Source organism: Triturus cristatus, chromosome 3_1 (genome assembly GCF_964204655.1).
Source record: "Triturus cristatus chromosome 3_1, aTriCri1.1, whole genome shotgun sequence".
Classification (NCBI taxonomy): domain Eukaryota; kingdom Metazoa; phylum Chordata; class Amphibia; order Caudata; family Salamandridae; genus Triturus; species Triturus cristatus.
The window spans coordinates 323,664,132-323,684,043 of NC_140583.1; the positions used below are offsets into that span (position 1 = coordinate 323,664,132).

General features: G+C 36.6%; 1 protein-coding gene across 2 annotated transcripts in view; it reads left to right on the forward strand.

The window, feature by feature from the left end:
- Nucleotides 1-2,610: 2,610 nt before the first annotated feature.
- LOC146860193 (sulfotransferase 1B1-like) overlaps nucleotides 2,611-19,912 on the forward strand; it is an 873,417-nt gene continuing 856,115 nt past the window's right edge. The window contains exon 1 of one of the 2 annotated variants that reach the window (XM_085644034.1): nucleotides 2,611-2,721. The gene's annotated coding sequence lies outside the window, so the exon portion shown is untranslated. The remainder of the gene's footprint in view (nucleotides 2,722-19,912) is intronic. The other variant, XM_085644036.1, reaches the window with a different exon arrangement.

The following is a 19,912-nucleotide window of genomic DNA, read 5'->3' on the forward strand; positions in this document are numbered from 1 at the left end:
TTATGCCGCTAAAGCGGCGATAATGTTAACGCCGTTTCTTGATAATATGCCCCTTAGCTTTTCAGAAATTATTTGTGCCTCAGAACCTGCCTTGCTGCCATTGCGCCGAGACAGTATTGTTGAGTAGGTGAGCGCTATATTAAATACCTTTCATTCATTCATTCATCTGCTATTATCTCCTGCACTTAGAGGTAAGGTGATAAGCCCACTGAGCGAATACTAAATGCAACTTTGTGTAGCCTCCTGCAAAGAAGGGTCATGCGATTTTCTATGGTCTCTGTCTCTGGCACAAAGTTTCTCTCTATCTGTTCACGCTCTGCTCTTAGCTTATATAAAATATCTGATCATTGTTGAACCTTTCAAAATAAATGATTAGCTTGAAAGCCTGTGGTACCCTTTCACTTATGTTCTGTGGAACTGTCAGGGCCGGACTAGCCCTAGCGGGCATCGGGCATTTCCCCGGTGGGCCGCCAGGGTGGGGCCCTTTTTTGTTACAGAGAGCCGGCAATATCAGTCCCCTATAACAAAATTGTCCAAAACCGACCCTAGAAAACAGCTAGGCCGCCCACCCCCAAGACGGGGCCGGCCGACAGTTTGCCAGGGATGGTCTCGGTTACCAGTCCGGCCCTGGGAACTGTGCCGTTTGTTTAAAAACAATAAACAAGAAGTAAAGCTCTCAGCTTCGATGAAACTTTGTTCATTATTTAAAACAAACACAAAAACTGAGTATTCAACTCCTATGAAATATAACTATATTCAAGCAGACTTGAATATCCCTTTACAATGTATATTGGTATGAAAAAATGTACATTGTATATTTCAACATTCATATCTAAACAGCCAACATATTTAATTCAAGAAGGGGGATACCTATAAGGGAAAAACAAGAAAAATATAACAAATGGACTGATTATAACTTTTCCAACAAGGCAACAATAAGCCATACAGACATGATAGGTATGTACATAATTACAATTAACAAAATGAAACATAATCCCTCCTAAAACCGCCTAAAAATGATTATAATTGGGCAGACATGCTGTCTCTAGGGTTTGTCAGGCAGAGGGGGAAATCAGTACCAAAATCATTACTTACTGTGGTAACCTGCGAAGGGTTAAGGGACGATATAATATACTATAACATACTATACTAAACTACGCACTCCCATACTAAACAAAACCGAGTTTCTACTTTTCTCCCACTCACTGAAAAGTGAGCTAAAGTCTAATCTTGTGAAAACCTTAAACTCGAAGGCTTCATTTCCACTATTGAGCCATCATTGAAATCATCTGGTTTCACACTCGATTCTGTTGTCTTCATTCCCCACTTTTACAATATGGTCACATATGCCTCCACACCCTCAACAAAAAGTAAGAGATGTCATCCCCAAACACCAGCTCAAAGCAGCATTTCACTCCCTGGTGATTTCGTGCCTGCCACTCTAAACAAGCAGGGGGGTTCCTCAAATCAACCTGCCCGCTAACAGCCATACTCCTGCCTGTGACCACGCTAGTGATTCATCAGTGAAATGTGGCCACATTTCCTCCTTTCTATACACAGCATAATTTTTTTAAATATGATGAATCATTTATTTGGCCTTTCAGACTAAAAACCTATCACATCTATTGCTGCTCTCATTAGGTTAAAGGACTATTCGAAGTAGAAATAACCTCAGAATTTATATTCTTAGATTAATGACATCACTTGAGCAGAACTGGTTCTTCTCAGAAGCTGAAACATCACCTGGAACTCACTGCCAACGAACGGCACTATCAACCCACACTCCTCTCTTTCGGAAATATCTCAAAACATATCTGTTTCGATTCTTTCTCGATTTTTCTCGTATAGCACCTGAACTATCACCCCAGGGTTAGGATGAATGAACGAATATCTTCCCTCCTGTGCATGCCTGCCATTACATTCGAACTCCCCTCTCAAGCCACTTCTGTTACCTTCTTTCCTCACTATTCCTTTTTTCCACTGCCCGCTACTTACAATTGTCAGTCTTATTTTCCTGTATTAGATCTAATACATGTTATCCTTGCTAACATGCTCAGTATGTGGCCTCGTTGATTTAATGCAAAATGTCTTAATGCCCACTGGCAACAGCGTGCTATAGATGTATACTAAAGAAATGGAAATAAATAAATAGATTCCTGTGGCATCTGGCATGGCATTGTTGGCTTGTCACAAAGACCAATTCAGGCCTCCTGTTCTGAAAATACGTTTTCCAACAAGGCGTAAAGTGCAATACAGGCACTTTTATCAGTGGAAGCACACATCATCTGTCCAGTGAAGTGGTGCAGGTAAGGAAATCTACACTCAGACAGAGCGACAGTTCGCCTCTCAGTCCTGAATCGTAAACCTCTTTTTCTGTATCAAGCATGCTTAAAAATATTTAACTGGACAAATGTGTTCAATCATTCCGAAAGTTGGAAGGCATTTCTCAATAATGTCTAACTAAATCCCTGCTTTGAAAAAACGAATTTCGCATATTGTAAGACCCATTTAACTCATTAACTTTTCCAAGTAAACTCGCGCAAAACAGCAGGTTATTTATTAGCTAACATTGGACATTGGCCTGTCTTGATTAAGATGTAAATTTAGTTTTCTTTTTGAATGGGCCCAATTGACACCAGAAGCAAGCAGGAATCATCGAACAGCAGAGCAAGGTGCTACGAGTAGGTGATCTCGACAAAAGAATCCATTGTGAAAATACAGGTAATTGTGAAAGGTTGATTGTGAATTTATGATAAAGGAGTTGATTACTAGATTACTACTATTGAAGCTGGCCAAAACAACCCCCAGCACACGATAAATGTCTTTTATAACATAAATTGTATCCACACTCGTGTCCGTTTAAGTCTTATTCTTTTTATTGCAGATCAACCAATCTCAGCCGCCCACACGTGTTTTGTCGCTTCTCGGATATCAGATCCCGCGACTTCTTCAGGGCTAAGAGATTATATATAACAAAAAATCTTAGAAGTATAATAGAAAGGAGCGGAGTAATATTACTCCGCTCCTTTCTATTATACTTCTAATGTTTTGTATTTAAGTGGCTTTAACGGTGGGCCACTAGGAGTGAGCGGGAGACCAATAATTGTAGGTAATGACATTATTACACTAGATATTACTCTCTGGTGCACACATAGCTGTAACCCTCACCGTTGCTTTCATAGTAGTATAACAAAAAATTATTGCTATAACACTGTGACTTATCCTGTCTTTATTTATATCACCCTTGTGACTTTAGTGTAATTTTCAGACCATTTCAAAACCATGATGTGACATCGGGTGTGGAAACCCATGCATCATGGTAGCACCTCTTCGTGCTTGATCATCTCAAAATGTCTAAATCTTTCCAGATGACAATGTCATAATATACATAATTCTGGTACATTATCAATCATTTTTGATGATCCTCATTGAGCTTTTCCCATTATCTCATGCATCAAACCTCTCGGTGTTCAAGCCAGTATCTCTATGAAGTGTGCTCCCTACACCACGCCCATTTATTTTGTAGCAACAAATGAGAGAAATACCTTAATGTACAATAAGTACTACCTAAATCAAAATTTCTAAGAAAAGAGAGAAATAATGTAAGGGACATAATTAATCTATCATGGCTATTTTAAAATATGGAGCCCATGTGAAAATACTTTACTTCCAGTATTCAATCCAACCCAAAGGCTACCATACCTGTTGCTTCTCTGTTGTGTTACACCCTGTTACGTCAATATTCCTACAAAAAGCAGAAGGCCCTCTGCTATAAAATATTCTTATTTACGTCTCTCGGTATAAAAACACAAAACCGCCACTGAAGTAAATCTGTGACAGTCACGGCTAAATCGTTTAACAATGTATGAATCCTTACCCCAATATCTATCATGCGTGAGCCAAGGTTCCCAATGGCCACAAACATCCAAAGTGTAATCGGCCAGTGTTCACGCATTCACTTACAGAGTTATCTCACCATTATTTTTATTCCCTGAGATTTACTGGGCACCTTTTAGAGCAGATGCCTTAACTCATAAAATATTTTAAAATGCAGACTTTGCAACCAATAAGCAGGACAGATCTAATGCCATGCTTCTCCTTTTTTGCCAATTTCTTTCTGACAGTGTTTAAAAAAAAATATATATTAGTTGAGGCCCAGATTTTGCATCGGTATTGAGCCACCCTTTTGGCACAACCGCGACGCCAAATCTCATTTGTAGAATCTCATAATGCGCCTAAATGTTCTCATGATATACCTGCTAAACATGTATGAGGTCTTAAAATCTGATGTCACTTCTTGTGATGTTACATCCAGTGAGGTCACTTCTTGTTATGTCACGTGCAATGTCACGCATCATGACATCATGGGCTGTGATGGCACGCATCATGATTTCACTTGCATACTTCCTAACCTGGTTAGCCCCACCCACTTATTTTTTTAGAACTTGTGCCCTGAATGTAAGTTTGCTCCAGATTTAGGTTTCAGAAAGGCAAGTTTTAACAAAATTTGGCTGGGGGAAACTAAGATAAAAGAGGGGTAATTGGGTGCACGATCTCAATGCCAGATGTTATTCCACACTGTGCTCTCCCCAACTTGTTAAAAGGCTGCGCGACAGTCTTGCTGCTACCAAGGTAGCTGGTGAAGTAAACATGCAGAATGTGGCTCTATTTTTTAAAATGATTTTACTGCGGTCGACACCTTATTACCGACCTTCAAAAACCACTGCAAAAAACTGGACTTGCTTATCATGTTTCATGTTGCAAAATGGGTTTGGTATTCCAGAATATTCCACAAATGCTTTTGGTTCTAATTCCCGCTCAGGGACTGCAGCAGTTGAGTGCTGCCAGTAATCCTTATTAATTCACAATACACCAGAATTTCCTTTCACCTCCCACTCCAGATATATTTTACTTGGGTTGCAGTGTTTTATCGATGGTACATATATGAAACTGCAACAAATACTCTCATGCTGCATATTTAAGCGAGGCCAATAATCATTTGTTTGGGTGGAATAACATTTTGCAAATGAGTTCAAACTGTGATGGTAAATTTCTAAGAAATCACTATGGGCCAGATGTGCGACGCATTTTAGTGGTCACAAATGGCCCATCGGTCCAATTGCGAGTGGTAAAATGCATTTTCCAATGTACCAACCCAATTTTGCGAGTTGCTAACCTATTACTGACTCGGGGTTTGCAAGTCGCTAATAAGTAGGGGTGTGCAAAGGGCGTAGCTACCTAATAGAGAATCGCACTGGTTTGTATGAATGTTGTGCGACGTGCAATGCGGTTGCTAAGCATTTGCAGATTACCACAAATATCAAATTGGTGGTAAGCCATTCACAAAGAGGAAGGGGTTCACATTTGTGAATGGGGCTCAACATTTCTTCAGAGCAGGCAGTGGTCCCACGACCATTGCCCACTGTAAAAAAAAATGAAAAGAAAACGTTACTTTTTTTTTTTAATGCATTCCGTTTTCCTTCAAGGAAAACGGACTGCATTTTACAAAAAAAAAAAGCTGCTTTATTTAAAAAGAAGTCGCAGGCATGGTGATCTGCTTGTGAGTGCCGGCCATTTCCAACGGGTCACAAAGTTTGACCTGCCTCATTAATATTAATAAGGCAGGTCTCTTGCGGCCCATTCGGGAATCAGAAGCTGTATCTGAGACACTGTTGTACATCAGTTTTACAACTCGCAAAATGCGAGTCGCGCTAAATTGCAATTTGTGAATAGCAAAACGTGACGGTCGTACATGTGGGCCTCTATGAAGTATTTGATAGTTTCTGTTCATTATAGGCAGTTCTGTTTTAGCTGCCTCTGAAAGCCCTATTGAGGAGGAAAAGACTCATACCATTCTTTACCATTCACTGCACAGTGAGACATTCTGCACAACTTTCTTTCGCGACATAGAAATCAGCGGCTTGCACACACTATTATTTTTGTTAAAAGGATGCTTTATTATCAATCCAAATACAAATAGAGAGTTTCCCAGGTTTAGCCAGAAGGGACCGGGTACGTGACAACGTTCAAAATTAACAAACTTACCTCATGGATTTACTCAATAGTCTCCAATTGTAAATTTCAGATTAATGTATAATGAACCAAAGACAAGGAGTCCATAAGACTTAAACACAACAGAGATAAAGTATATTGTTATTTTATTTAAAACTTGTTATATACCTCAGACTGTATTATAGCGATATATCCACAATTATCAAATACATTAGGGTAAACATCTTCATAAACAACATACATATGAAAGAATGATAATCAATAAAATAATTCACATTAACAATTCAAATCAATATTTACACATAATTAAATCAAACAAATCAAACATTCAATATGAGAGTCAAGGATATATTTCATATATATAAAATTGGTTTAAAAACACAAGTACAATTTTGTCCTCTTGTCGACGCGTTTCGGTGTAAAGTGTGATATGTACCACCTTCTTCAGGACCAATACATTAAAAACAGCTCTCACTATCAAGTATAATCAATCTATAAAGAGAGAATATATATAATTATAATACATACATGTACTCATGGTGTTCAACCCTATCTTTGGTTCGACATACTTGATTTTGGATGACTCAAAACGTTAAAAAAATTTTTTTGTGATTTCTAAAGTGCCAATTATTGATTAAAAAGGTACAGAAAACTGCACCTGAAAAAGTCAGAGCCTCACTGTTGTATGACCTTCATTTGGCCTATCCTCTTATGGCCCATCGGTCTATTTAATCGCCAAGGTATAATGTTACTTCCTTTAATTGAGGACCTCCTGAAATTCATTACATTTTGAGAGAGGCATGCATTAGATAAGTCATCCCCATCAACGATTATTTCCAAGAGTATATTGTTGTTACTTCTGTAATTAGCCCATATTAGATTTTGGGCATATACTCACATGAGAATAGGACCTTTAATCGTAGTCCTTAAGTGACCAGAGTGGCGTGTTAACTCAGTGCATCCTACTCCAATCTAATATAAAATAGTATGGAGATAGTATCAAGACTTGTAAATTTTTCAATTTTGTCTATTTAACTCATATCTTCATAGGTATTTACTCTAAAAAGATTGTTTTGTAAATTGTTTTAAAGTTAGTGGGTACCACTCACCCTAGTTAAGCGCGTATCTCTTCTGAAACCGCTCATCAACGTTATAAGTAGCTTTTCATATTCAAGCTCAGTTAATTCTATTGAGGCAAATTGGATATGGACTTACATTAATATCCAGATAGATAACAGACCCTAATAGTTAACGATTCTATTAAGAAATAACTTGGCTTACCATAGAGTCAGCAACCGTGTATTCATTACTTTCTTCTCCTTGTCTTTAATTACGCTGAATTGCCAGTCATTCCACTATGGACCAAGGTGTCTGTGCTTATGACCCTCGTGTTTAGTTTAGGCGGGGACCGATTTCTAAGATTGAGGGAAATAAACGCACTAGTTTACGAGATGCGAGAAACCGGGTCGGTGTACGCTAACTTCTGGAGCCATTTGTGAAAGTTATCAGGGATTATGTACTCTCCACCCCATAGGCTCTATAGTGACATCACTCTCTGTGTAAATAGGACTGAATCACTTAAATATTTAATAAAGCGCTGTGCTCCTTAATGGGGAATACACAGTGTCACGACTGACCATATTTATACGATATGTGACTTAACGTAACGCTATGTTGCAAGCTATTTCTATTAATGGACAGAGAGTCTACCCGCTTATTGCAATTATTTTAGTGGTAGCACCTCTAAACTCATCCCTTAAGGACCCCAAACTCTTACCTTACAAGGAGCGTAGCGTCACCTCGTGTCGGATTCTCTGGTGTTATTCACAACCATCGTCTTCACTACCTCTCTTTTTATACGTTTCCGCGTTTCCGGCAATTACTTCTTTACGTATTTACGTGTAGTGGGGCCATCTTGGTAGTTCCTAATTGTTTTTCTTGCGATTGAAGCTGAGTTTGCACAAACTTTATTGAATCTAAGAAGCCACCACCAATGGGTCGAACTAAAGTTAAAACAAACGCGTTTCCGGCTCTTACTTGTTTACGTATTTGCGTGCAGTGCGGCCATCTTTGTAATTCCTCAATCTATTTCTTGCGATTAAGGCCAAATTTGCACAAACTTTATTAAATCTCAAACGCCACATCCATTGGGTTTAACAGTGTCTATTGTTAAAAACTTCACAGCGCTTATCACTTTTTGAAAAAATACGTTTCTGTGTTTCCCGCAAATACTTTTTTTTACGTATTTACATGCAGTATGGCCATCTTGGTTGTTCTTAAGTGTTTTTCTTTCAATTGAAGCCGAACTTTATTTCGATATAAGCCAACACCACTATGCGGTCAAGCGAGGGTTAAAAGATTATTTAATGTCCATTATTGAAAAACCTCGCAGCGCATGTCGCTATTTAAGGAAACGTCTGTGGTTAATTAATATTAAGTTTAAGTTATACAGACACATTTATTTCGAGGTGATTTTAACGAATTATAGGTTCAAGTTTACTTTCCATTAGATCTTTAGGAGTATTCTGATAACAAATACATATTGTATTACCTTCAATTTACCTATAAATAGCACTAAGGTATTATACATCCTGCTAGTATTGGCATTCGTGATCACGTTTCATTGTAGACTTAGAAGGACTCAAATGCCATTATTTTCATGTCAGTAGAGTAAGTGGGGAATAGACTTATAGTACCTTATGAAAAACTAAGAGACACAAGAATACAGGACTGGAAATTGTATCAATAAAGCAAAAAGCCCTTTGACATCGTTAACAATGGTTAATGTTGTAAACAATGTAATCCAGTTACCTGCTGATTCTTTCCCACTCTTCTCTATTATTGAGACCCTGGTAGTAAGTCTTAAATTTGGACATGAAAAATTGTTCTCTTTGTTTTCTTCTTTTGTCCATATCACCGCCTCTCACTGAAATTTTTATTTTTTCAAGAATGAACCATTTGAGATCATCTTCCTTGTGTTTCATTTCTTGCCAATGCTCAACCAAAGGGGCATTCTTTTTGCCATTTTTTAAAGCTGACCTGTGTTCTGTAAGGCGAGACCGCATCTCTCTGCTTGTCTCACCTACATATCCCTTTTGACAGGGACAAATTAAAAGGTATACCACATTTTTGGTTCGGCAGTTAACCATTTCATTTATCCAATGTGATATGTTGTTTAGTACGATTTTTTGTTCTTTAATGATGGTCTTACAGTGTATGCATGAACTACACGGAAAGTTGCCTTTTAGCTTCGTTCCATCTTGGATACTGGTTTGTACACTCATCTTAGGTTCACTAAAGGTTCTTACCAGATGATTTCGAATAGTTTTATTCCTTCTGTAAGAAAATACTGAGTGGGCACTGGCCTGGTTTGTTCAGTAAATACCAGTTTTTATTTATCAAACTTTTAAGTTTGTTACTCATGCCGTTGAAGTTAGTCACCATGACAATTTCTTGTAAGGCTTTTTGGGGCTTATCATTGGGCTCAAAGATGCTGTCCCGATTATAGAATTTAGCTCTCTTATACGCATCTTTGATAAGTCGTTTAGTATATCCTCGTTGTAGGAGTTTTTGTTGCAAAACCAGTGCATGATGTTCGAAATCTTTATTCTCACTACAATTTCGTCTAATCCTTAAAAACTGACTGAAAGGAATACTATCCTTCTGGCACTTGGGATGATGACTCGTATGATGTAGTAGTGTATTCCTATCTGATGGTTTAGTATAGAGCTCAACTCTTAGTTTATCATCCTTTACTTTTATGGTGATGTCCAAAAAGTCTACTGATTCTTTACTTCTACTGCCCGTGAATTTCAAGTTGGCATCACCACAATTGAGCCAATCTAAAAAAGAAACCAGTTCCCCCTCGTCTCCTTGCCAGATGAAGAACACATCATCTATAAATCTGGACCACTGTTTTATGTTTTCAAAATAAGGAGTGACTTCATTATAGATGTGGCGGTCCTCAAACTTGCCCACATAAAGGCAAGCCAGGCTGGGAGCACACGTAGCTCCCATACTGGTGCCTTTGATTTGGCAATAGAAAATATTAATAAATAGAAAGATGTTGTTCATAAGAATAATATCTATGCATTCCACAATGAACACTTCCAAAGGCGAGAGATCTCTTCCTTCTTCACTAAGTATCTCTTTTATCATCTCTACTGTATCTTGTTGGGGTATGTTGGTGTATAAGGACTCAATGTCCAAACACACCAACCATTCAGTCTCTGGATTAAAACTGAGTCCTTCTACCTTTGAGATCATGTCTGTTGTATCTTTTATATATGATGGTAACTTTTTAACAAGAGGGCTTATGAATTTGTCGACATACTTGCTGAGTGGTTCTGTAATCGAATTAATCCCCGAAACAATGGGACGCATAGGAGGGTCATTGATGTTTTTATGTACCTTTGGGAGGCCGTAAAGAGCTGGAATTAGCGGATGATCGTTATGTAGAAAGCGAAATTCGTCTTCACAAATTACGCCATCCTCTTTCGCCAACCTCAATAGATTGCTAACCTTATCTTTCAATTTAATACATTCATCTGCATGGGATTTCCTATAGTGTGACGGTACATCCAATAGCTTTTGCATCCTCCTATTATAATCAACCGTGTCAAGGACCACTATACTGCCACCCTTGTCCCCTGGTTTAATTGTGATAGAATCACAGTCCTGAAGGTTCCTAAGGGCATCTATTTGACTTTTCGTTAAGTTCCTATCCGTCCATTGTTTCTTGTCAAACATAACTTCTAATCCCCTAGTAATGACCTTTTCAAAAGTATCTACTTCTTGGCTTACCATCCCAATTGTTGGTGTCCATGTGGACTGCGGTTTCATGCCGGATCTATTTTGAGTGGACCTAGGTTCTTTGTTTTCAAAGAATTTTTTTATTCTAATCTTTCTAAAGAGGTCACGTATGTCTTTCTCCATTGTGTATTTACATGCTGGCGCACTAGGTGCAAAACCTAAACCCTTTTCCAAGTGGCAATTTCATCTGTTGTAAGTACCCTACTGGATAGATTAATGATAGGGGCTTTAAGGGAACCTGTTGCTAGTCCCAAATTTTCTGACTGCGCGTCCGCATATAGGGTCTCCTCTGTCCTGTTTCCCTTTGTTGACTCCCAGAGCGACCCCTGCCTCTCGTTCTGAATGTTTGGGGGTGTCTTCGTTGTTGTTGTCCTAAAAAAAACGGATAATCACGACTGCTACCTGCTACCTCCTCTCTGGGATCATTTCTTGGTCTAATATCAGTATTTCTCTCTCCCTCTGAGTCTGAGCTGTTGTATGAGGTATCTGAAAATGTAACAGTTTTTTTGAAGTAGTTGTTCTTATTATACTGATTATTCCTAGGTCCATACCCTGTTGGAATCGGCTGATCATAATAATCTTTTTGCATGTAGGGATATATCAACTCTGTATTGAATTTAGCAATATCCTTACGTAGTTTATTAGATTTCTTATTTATTAAGTAGTCCCTATAGCCGGTTATGTCTTCCTGGATTTCTTCCAGTTTACGTTTAGCATCCTCTAAGGCTGTATTATCTTTTAATTGTTTTTCTAGGATTTCTATTTCTTCCCTTTCAATTATAAATATTTCTTGAGCTGTTTCGATTATCAACAGCATCCAATCACGACTACAGCGATTGGCTATTAGGGTCCAATTTTCCTTAAATTTATCATTTTTGACAAATAATCCGGGTTCGTTTTTAATTTGTAACCCTTTAGGGATTATGCCCTTTTTGCAATACTCTATCAAAAAATCAGAATGGAGTTCAGTTCGAATCATTTTTTTCTTTAGATTCCACAAATTATTCCATTTCTCATTGTCTCCTTTTGATAGGGTTACAGTATTAATAGTCTTGGAAGTACCATTTATTATTTTATTAAATTGGTCTTCCGTAAACCCAAATGTGCGAAGAGTGTCCATTGCACTCACAAAATGACTCTCCAGCTACAAGAGACAAAATTGTACTTGTGTTTTTAAACCAATTTTATATATATGAAATATATCCTTGACTCTCATATTGAATGTTTGATTTGTTTGATTTAATTATGTGTAAATATTGATTTGAATTGTTAATGTGAATTATTTTATTGATTATCATTCTTTCATATGTATGTTGTTTATGAAGATGTTTACCCTAATGTATTTGATAATTGTGGATATATCGCTATAATACAGTCTGAGGTATATAACAAGTTTTAAATAAAATAACACTATACTTTATCTCTGTTGTGTTTAAGTCTTATGGACTCCTTGTCTTTGGTTCATTATACATTGATCTGAAATTTACAATTGGAGACTATTGAGTAAATCCATGAGGGAAGTTTGTTAATTTTGAACGTTGCTTTATTATCAAGACAGAATAATGCTCACAGTTACACATTTACCATACAAACTAAATAGACAACATGTACAAAAAATGATAGGTAGTAGTGGTCCCTATGAGGGAGAGAAGCGCACATCAATATAGGCTATGTATTTGTAACTGACAATAATAAGTGTGAACAATTTTGTCTCTATAGTTGGACAGGGGTGCTAAAGTAGCTTAAGACACCTACTACCTGGAGGTGCTAATAGCACATTAGAAACTAACATGCATGCAAGTACGCTAGAAAAAAAGGATGTTACAGCACACCCATTAATATGTATGACAATCCAAGTACAGGATTAGACAGGTAATGAACCAGTTCTTAATACAAATATAATTAAATAGTCGAAAGACGCTTCTAGGAGGTAATTCATTCACTTTTTATTGTTTTTTCAAAGATTCCCAGCACAGGATTTTGCCGACACATGTTTCGTCTTATACTTAGACTTTTTCAAGGCTGGAAATATGCTTTTAGGTCCTTAACAGTGTGGCCTATATTCCACAAACTGGGAACTGGACATTAACTAGTGTCTCTTGCGGAAATCCGCATTGCCAATTTGAAAAGTGTCTACATAGATATAGGGGGCACATATTGTTGTATTTATGGAGGGCACTTATAGAAATGTTTTCCCCTTCATATTGTTATAGGAGTTACATATACGCTTTTAATTGTTTTTAGATACACTTAAGCTCTCATACACGGATGGATCTTTTGTATTCAACATGATATTATCTACCTATTGTTATAATAACTATCTTATCGTTATCCAATAGTCTTATTTTAGTGGGTGATCAATCAATTTCTACTGGCTTGTCCTGTGATAGTACGTGAATGAGACAACATTGATCAATTTTCATACTCCCACGCTTTATCTTCACCCACACCTTCTCATAGGTACAAGGGATTTATTTACATCATATTTTGCTTTATTGTGGTTCACTATACTACTGATCAGACAGGCTTGGAATAGTTATATATATATATATAACTATTCCAAGCCTGTCTGATCAGTAGTATAGTGAACCACAATAAAGCAAAATATGATGTAAATAAATCCCTTGTATATATATATATATTCAGTGAAAAAACCATAGGTTTCACACACGTTATAGTTAGCTGGACATTTCACTCGTAAAAAACCAATGAAATGTTCCCGTTATAGTTAGTTAAGCTAACTATAACTCGCGCGCCCGCAATGCACTGCTGATGACGTCACATATTACATCACTCATGACATGGTCAGTGACATCAGTCATGACATCACTGATGACATCTCAAATGACATCACTGATGACATCACTGATGACATCATCCAGTGAATGTGTGTTTTTCTGAAAATTAAATATGTTTTATGTATGTATATCTCAAGTTCGATGGAAGAATAAATGGGTATATAAGTGTCTAAATGGATGATTTGTTTTTTAAAAATTGATTGTGTAACTGACTGATTAAGTGTATCTTAGTGAATACATGGCTTAGTGAGTAATGTTTAAATATGTAAATATCTGTATCAGTCTCTCACTTTGTGTATAAGTGGCTGCATGGGTTGGTGAGTAGCTACATGAGTGTCTATATAGGTTATTCGTTGGTTTTTTGAGTATCAGTGTCTATATGGTTCGGTGGGGGGTATTACGTAGTGCATAGGTGCATGAATGAGTGACTCACTGTTTGTATGTGTTGAAGACAGCATATGTGCAGGACTGTATGGGTGGATGAGTGTGTGTATGGGTGTGTTAGTGAGTGAATGGCTGTCTCAACAGTGTCTTTATGAGTAACTACATATGTTTTAAACTAGTATATGTGACTATTGGTGTATATAAGTGAGTATATGTGAGAGTGAGAGATTGAAAGAGTTCCTGTATGAATAAGTATGTGTTTCTATAAGTGATTGTTTAAAAGACTAAGTATGTGTAAGTTTCTGTAGAAGTAAGTGTGGTGGTGTGTGTATAACTGTATATGCAAGTAAATGTATGTTTCTTTCTTTTTTTCATGAGTGACTATGTGTGTCAGTAACTCTGAGGATGAGTGGCATTGTGTAACAGGATGTATTGGTGTATGAGTACATATGATGTGTGAGTACACGAATGAGTGACTGTACAGGACTGTTGGTGAATGAGTGGATGTTTATGTGGTTCTTAGAATTATTGAAGAGGTTGTTGTAATTGGTATTGGTATGTCCATTTTTTTGAAAATTTCAGTCTCTATTTTTGAATGTGTGTATCAAAGGTTATATTAGGGTGAGAGGAGATCTGCCATTCCATCACATGGATGATGTCATCAGTGATGTCATCAGTGATGTCATTTGAGATGTCATCAGTGATGTCATGAGTGATGTCACTGACCATGTCATGAGTGATGTAATATGTGACGTCATCAGCAGTGCATTGCGGGCGCGCGAGTTATAGTTAGCTTAACTAACTATAACGGGAAAATTTCATTGGTTTTTTACGAGTGAAATGTCCAGCTAACTATAACGTGAGTGAAACCTATGGTTTTTAACTGAATTTGCAAGGTTTTTTAAATGCTAATTCCTAACTATAACATGTGTGAAACCTATGTTTTTTTCAGTGAATTTGCAAGGTTTTTTAAATGCTAATCCCTAACTATAACATGTGTGAAACCTATGGTTTTTTCAGTGAATTTGCAAGGTTTTTTAAATGCTAATTTCTAACTATAACGTGTGTGAAACCCATGGTTTTTTCAGTGAATTTGTATGGTTTTTTAAATGCTAATTCTTACCTATAACATATGTGATTCCCATATTTTTTTTTATTGATTTTGTATGATTTTTTTATTATAAATTCTTATCTTAAATGTGTTTTTAAAAAAAAAAAAAATATGCAATATATCAAGTTTTCTCTTTTTTTTTTACCAAACAGGTAAGACATATTAGTATAACATAGAAAATATTTTTTTTTTTTTTTTTTTTAGTGCGTGTACGGTAAGCGTACGGTAAGCTTACGGTTTACGTAATGTTTGTAATTTATCTACTCTGTTTGCGTATAGTTACGCAATTTGCGTAGCCGCGCGTACTGTGCGTGGGGCGCGTAGGCGTGCACGCTACACGCGCACGTTACGCGGAAGTGTTGTAGAGTGACTGTTTTGCGCATGCGCGCGAGCGCGTGTCTTTTTTACGCGCATGCGCACTTTTACCGTAAGCGCACCGTAAGCGCACCGTAAGCATAACGTAAGCGTAACGTACGCGCACGGTGGGTCATGTGATCATGAAACACAACTTTTGATTGGTTGAAACTACTTTCAGTTCTAGAACTCTCCTACACCACACCCATTCCCCTCATTTCTGCTTGTGATCCCTTAGGAGAAGGAGCTGACTTGTCTTTGTGATACGATGGCAGAACAGCACTCTTCTGCTGAGAGTGAGGCTAGCAGCACCACCATCAGGCAGAGAAAGAGGAAACAGAAGGGCTCTTTCATATGGGAGTATTTCAGTTTTCCAGAGGGTGAGAAAAAAGTCAATGCTGCCTTGGTGACTTGCAAGCTGTGCCAGCGTGTACTTTCACGAGGTAATCCCAACAAGAAGTATTCCTTTGGGAATCACACTATGTTGAGACACCTTGAGGATGTGCATCCTAGGACACATGCACGACATACTAGGGGCAACCCTTCAGTAAGTCGAGCAAGCACATCCACAGCAGCTCAGCCGAGTCCTTCTTCGGAAGCTCAGCAGAGCCCTTCATCTGTGGGGGCACATTCACCTTTTTCTGAACCTCTGGAAATGAACCCTCGGTTTGGTAGGGTTACTATGCGGTGTTCATTTTGCCATGATCTAATTGTTCACAGGGAGACCAGTGTTTCCCTTATTAACAACAAAATAGATCAGCACAAATGTCCAACCAGCTAATGTTCCCATACTTCCTTTCCTCTGTCCCTGCATGAACACAATGGCTCTTTTAAGAGCCAACCTTACCTTTCAACTTTTTTTAATTTTTTCTTTAAAACTTTTTTTTTTTTTTTTTACCGTACGCGTATTTTTTTTTTTTTTTTTTTTAAAAAACACTAAAAATCAATTACCACATCTCAAGATCCTTGAGGAATTAATAACTAAATACTAAAAATCTTTTTGAGATAAAGTGGAAGAAAGAGACTTTCTAATTTCTCAGTTACCTGTCCCACCCAACAATTTAATTTTTTATTAAAATGTAATTGAAATTACTTGAAAAAATGGTTGGTTTTTTTTGAAAATTTTCTTTCACAATCTGAAAAAAAAGAAAAAAGTATTAATATTTAATAAATCAATATATAACACAGTACACGTATTTACATGTTTTTCCCCAAAAATGTTTTGCCTTTTTTTTGCTGTTTTCAGAATATATTGCATTTCACTATAAATTGTGAAAGCAATTGCATTCATCATTTAACAGCGGGCAAAAAAAAAATAACAATCTCAAAGATTGTATAAAAAAAGCCCAGAATCTCTTTTAACTTAAACATAACATTATAGAAATGCATAATATTCTAAAAAAATATTAACTAATATCAATACTTATTTCTTTAAAATACCGTCTGACATTTTTGTTTCAGAAGTATAATCACAAAAATATATCTCAAATAACTCCACAATACATCTGGTTCCATTTCCTTTAGGCCAAATAGTAATTTTAAAATTCTTTTTTGATTAAATTTCCAATGGTAATCCAATAAAATTCTAAAGTTTAAATTGTACAGATCTCACCGATTCTCTGTAACATTTTGGTTTCCGAAAGATTAATTAATAATTAAATAAGTCCACAATACAATTGTTTACCTTTCCTCCTGGCCAAATAGTAATTTTAAAAATCTTTTTTGAATAAATTTCCAATGGCAATCCAATAACATTCCAAAATTTAAATTGTGCAGATGTTACCGATTTTGTCTAAATTTTTGGTTTTCCAAAGTTTCATTAAAAATTTAAAAAGTCCACATTACAATTGGTTACCTTTCCATTAGGCCAAATGATAATTTGAAAAATATTTTTTTTTTAAATTCCAATGGTAATCCAATAAAATGGTAAAATTGTTTTGTACACATCTTGCCAAGTCTCTCTAAAATTTAGGTTTCAGGAAGATTAGATAGGAATTTGCTAAATCAAAAGGCAAACGTTGCTTGAAAATCAATTTGGAATCATTACACAGTGTCCAGCCTTTTTCACATTTAAGATAAACTGTGTAATGTCCAGAAGTAACAGTAGGTCCTTCATGGAAAATTATTGCAACTGTTACAAAAGTTTTTCCTGAAATTGATAATTGCTGTCCTGTAAACTTCTTTATTAAAGTATCCAATTTTGAACCATCAGCTTTACATCGTTGCATCATTAAAATTACATATTGTCCGTATTCCTTTAAAAGTAACGTTGAAAACATTTCAGATTGACACTCACTGCATTCCATGTTATGATTAGCATCTTTAACTAATTTAGCAAAAGTGACTGTTTTACTTTCTGGCAATGTTAAATAAATAAACCTTTCAGAATCAACATTAGAGCCACATGTATTGAAACAGTTTTCACAACTATGTTCCCATTTATAAGAGAGACCAAACACATTTTCAATGGGAACCCCTTCTTCTTCCAGTACCTGAAGAAAAAACATCAAGAATTCCTGTGCGTCTTGCTGTACATTTTGAGAAAACTGTGTTCGTCCTGAACATACATCTAAAAGTTTTCTAATTTCAGTAGCACTTTCTATTTGAGTTTTATCATTACTCAGATTTTGAAAAAGGAGACTCAACTCAGAACAGAATCTTTTTCTCTGATTTACTATTATCTGCTCTTGCACACTTTCCAGATAAAATGCAACATTCAGCACTACATTAGCGTAGCAGTTGACACCAGAGCTATTTTCAAAATGACATCCTACAACCTCTTCTTCATTTTCCTTTTTCTTTTTGCTTGCAATTACATCACTCCTCTTTTTTTTCCTCCTCTCTACATCTTCATTACAGATATTCTCATTTCTCCTTTTACGAGAAACTACACGTTTCTCCAACACAGGATACTGACTTAAATGAGGAGCATAGGTTCTTCTTAATCTATTATACTCCTTTACACAATTTGTATCAGCACTAACTTTTGAGTCATCAAAGTCTATAATGAATAAACCAGATAATGTTTTCACTCGTGACAAAGCTACATAAGCCATACCTTCTTTGAACACAGTTGAACCAATATTCACAAAAGCACAATCTACAGTCAATCCTTGAGACTTGTGAATAGTTACAGCATATGCTAGCGAAAACGGAAACTGCTTCCTACGTACATATAAGTCTTTCACAAGCATGAAACGAACTGAACAACGACAAATGTCTTTAACTTCTTCTATCTGATCAAATTTTATTTTTAAACATTCAATTCCATCTTTTTTCTGATAAGTAATAAAACCCACAACTCTTCCCATAGCTCCATTAACTAAACCTTTTTCAACATCCAAATTTCTCCTTAAAAATACTCTACAGTTCATGCAAACATATAGATTTTTTTCTAATCCAGCTGTTTTGGAAATGTTCTTCTCTAGTGAATCCAATTTATTTTTCAGTGTGCCTGTTAATGTGATAGTAATTCTTCCATCCTCAATTTTGTCCACTGCTTCCAATTTCCTGCTATCTTCCTTTTCCAATTTCAAAAGCTCCTCATTGAATATTGAGCATTCACGTAGAGTTGGCATTAAGCAGATGACACTTTTCTTTTCTGCAATGTTCTTGTAAATCTTCTCTGCAACTATTTCTTCCTTTGGAAATAAATTATGTAGCAGCCGACTCTGTAATGCTTTTTTGCCAACTTCTGTGAGTAGTCCAATTCTGATATCTTTCAGAATACTTCCATATTCTTCATCGTTTGCTTGCCTCATATTAGTAGTAAGTTCCTTGTACTCAAAGAAGGACCAAATATTTGCATTACCGATGCTTCCCAATGACTTCTTTGTGTCTTCATGTGTCACAGTATTAAACACTGGTTGTCCTTTAACTGGAGTAAGTTGTAGAAGATCCCCAAAAACTATGACATGTTTTCCACCAAATAACACGTCATAGTCTGTCCTTAGAATTTGCTGCATTCTTAAATGCACAAAGGCAAGCATTAAGTTTGATACCATGCTCACCTCATCAATAATGAGAACTTGCATCTTCTTCAATACTCTTGAAACTTCCAAGCATGCTTCTCCAGTTAGCTTGTTGTATTGTATTTTGTTCTCATGCTCCACTGGTAACATTAGCAAACGATGTAAGGTGATTCCTTTTATGTTATAGGCTGCTAACCCAGTTGGAGCAGTAACCACACAAGACAAAGTAGAATCCGTTTTTTGCTGTAGGTAGCTTCTGATGACTTTTATTAAGAAACTTTTTCCAGTTCCAGCTTGTCCACTTACATACATCCTGATTGGATGAAATGATGTGCATGAGCACTCTTTTTTTTCATGTTGAAATCCGTGATCAATTTTGCTTCTGATCTCTTCATAAATTTGTTGCTGCTCTTCATTCAGTTGTCTTTCCAAATTTTGTAAGTCTATAAATTCTTCTTGAGCTTGATTCA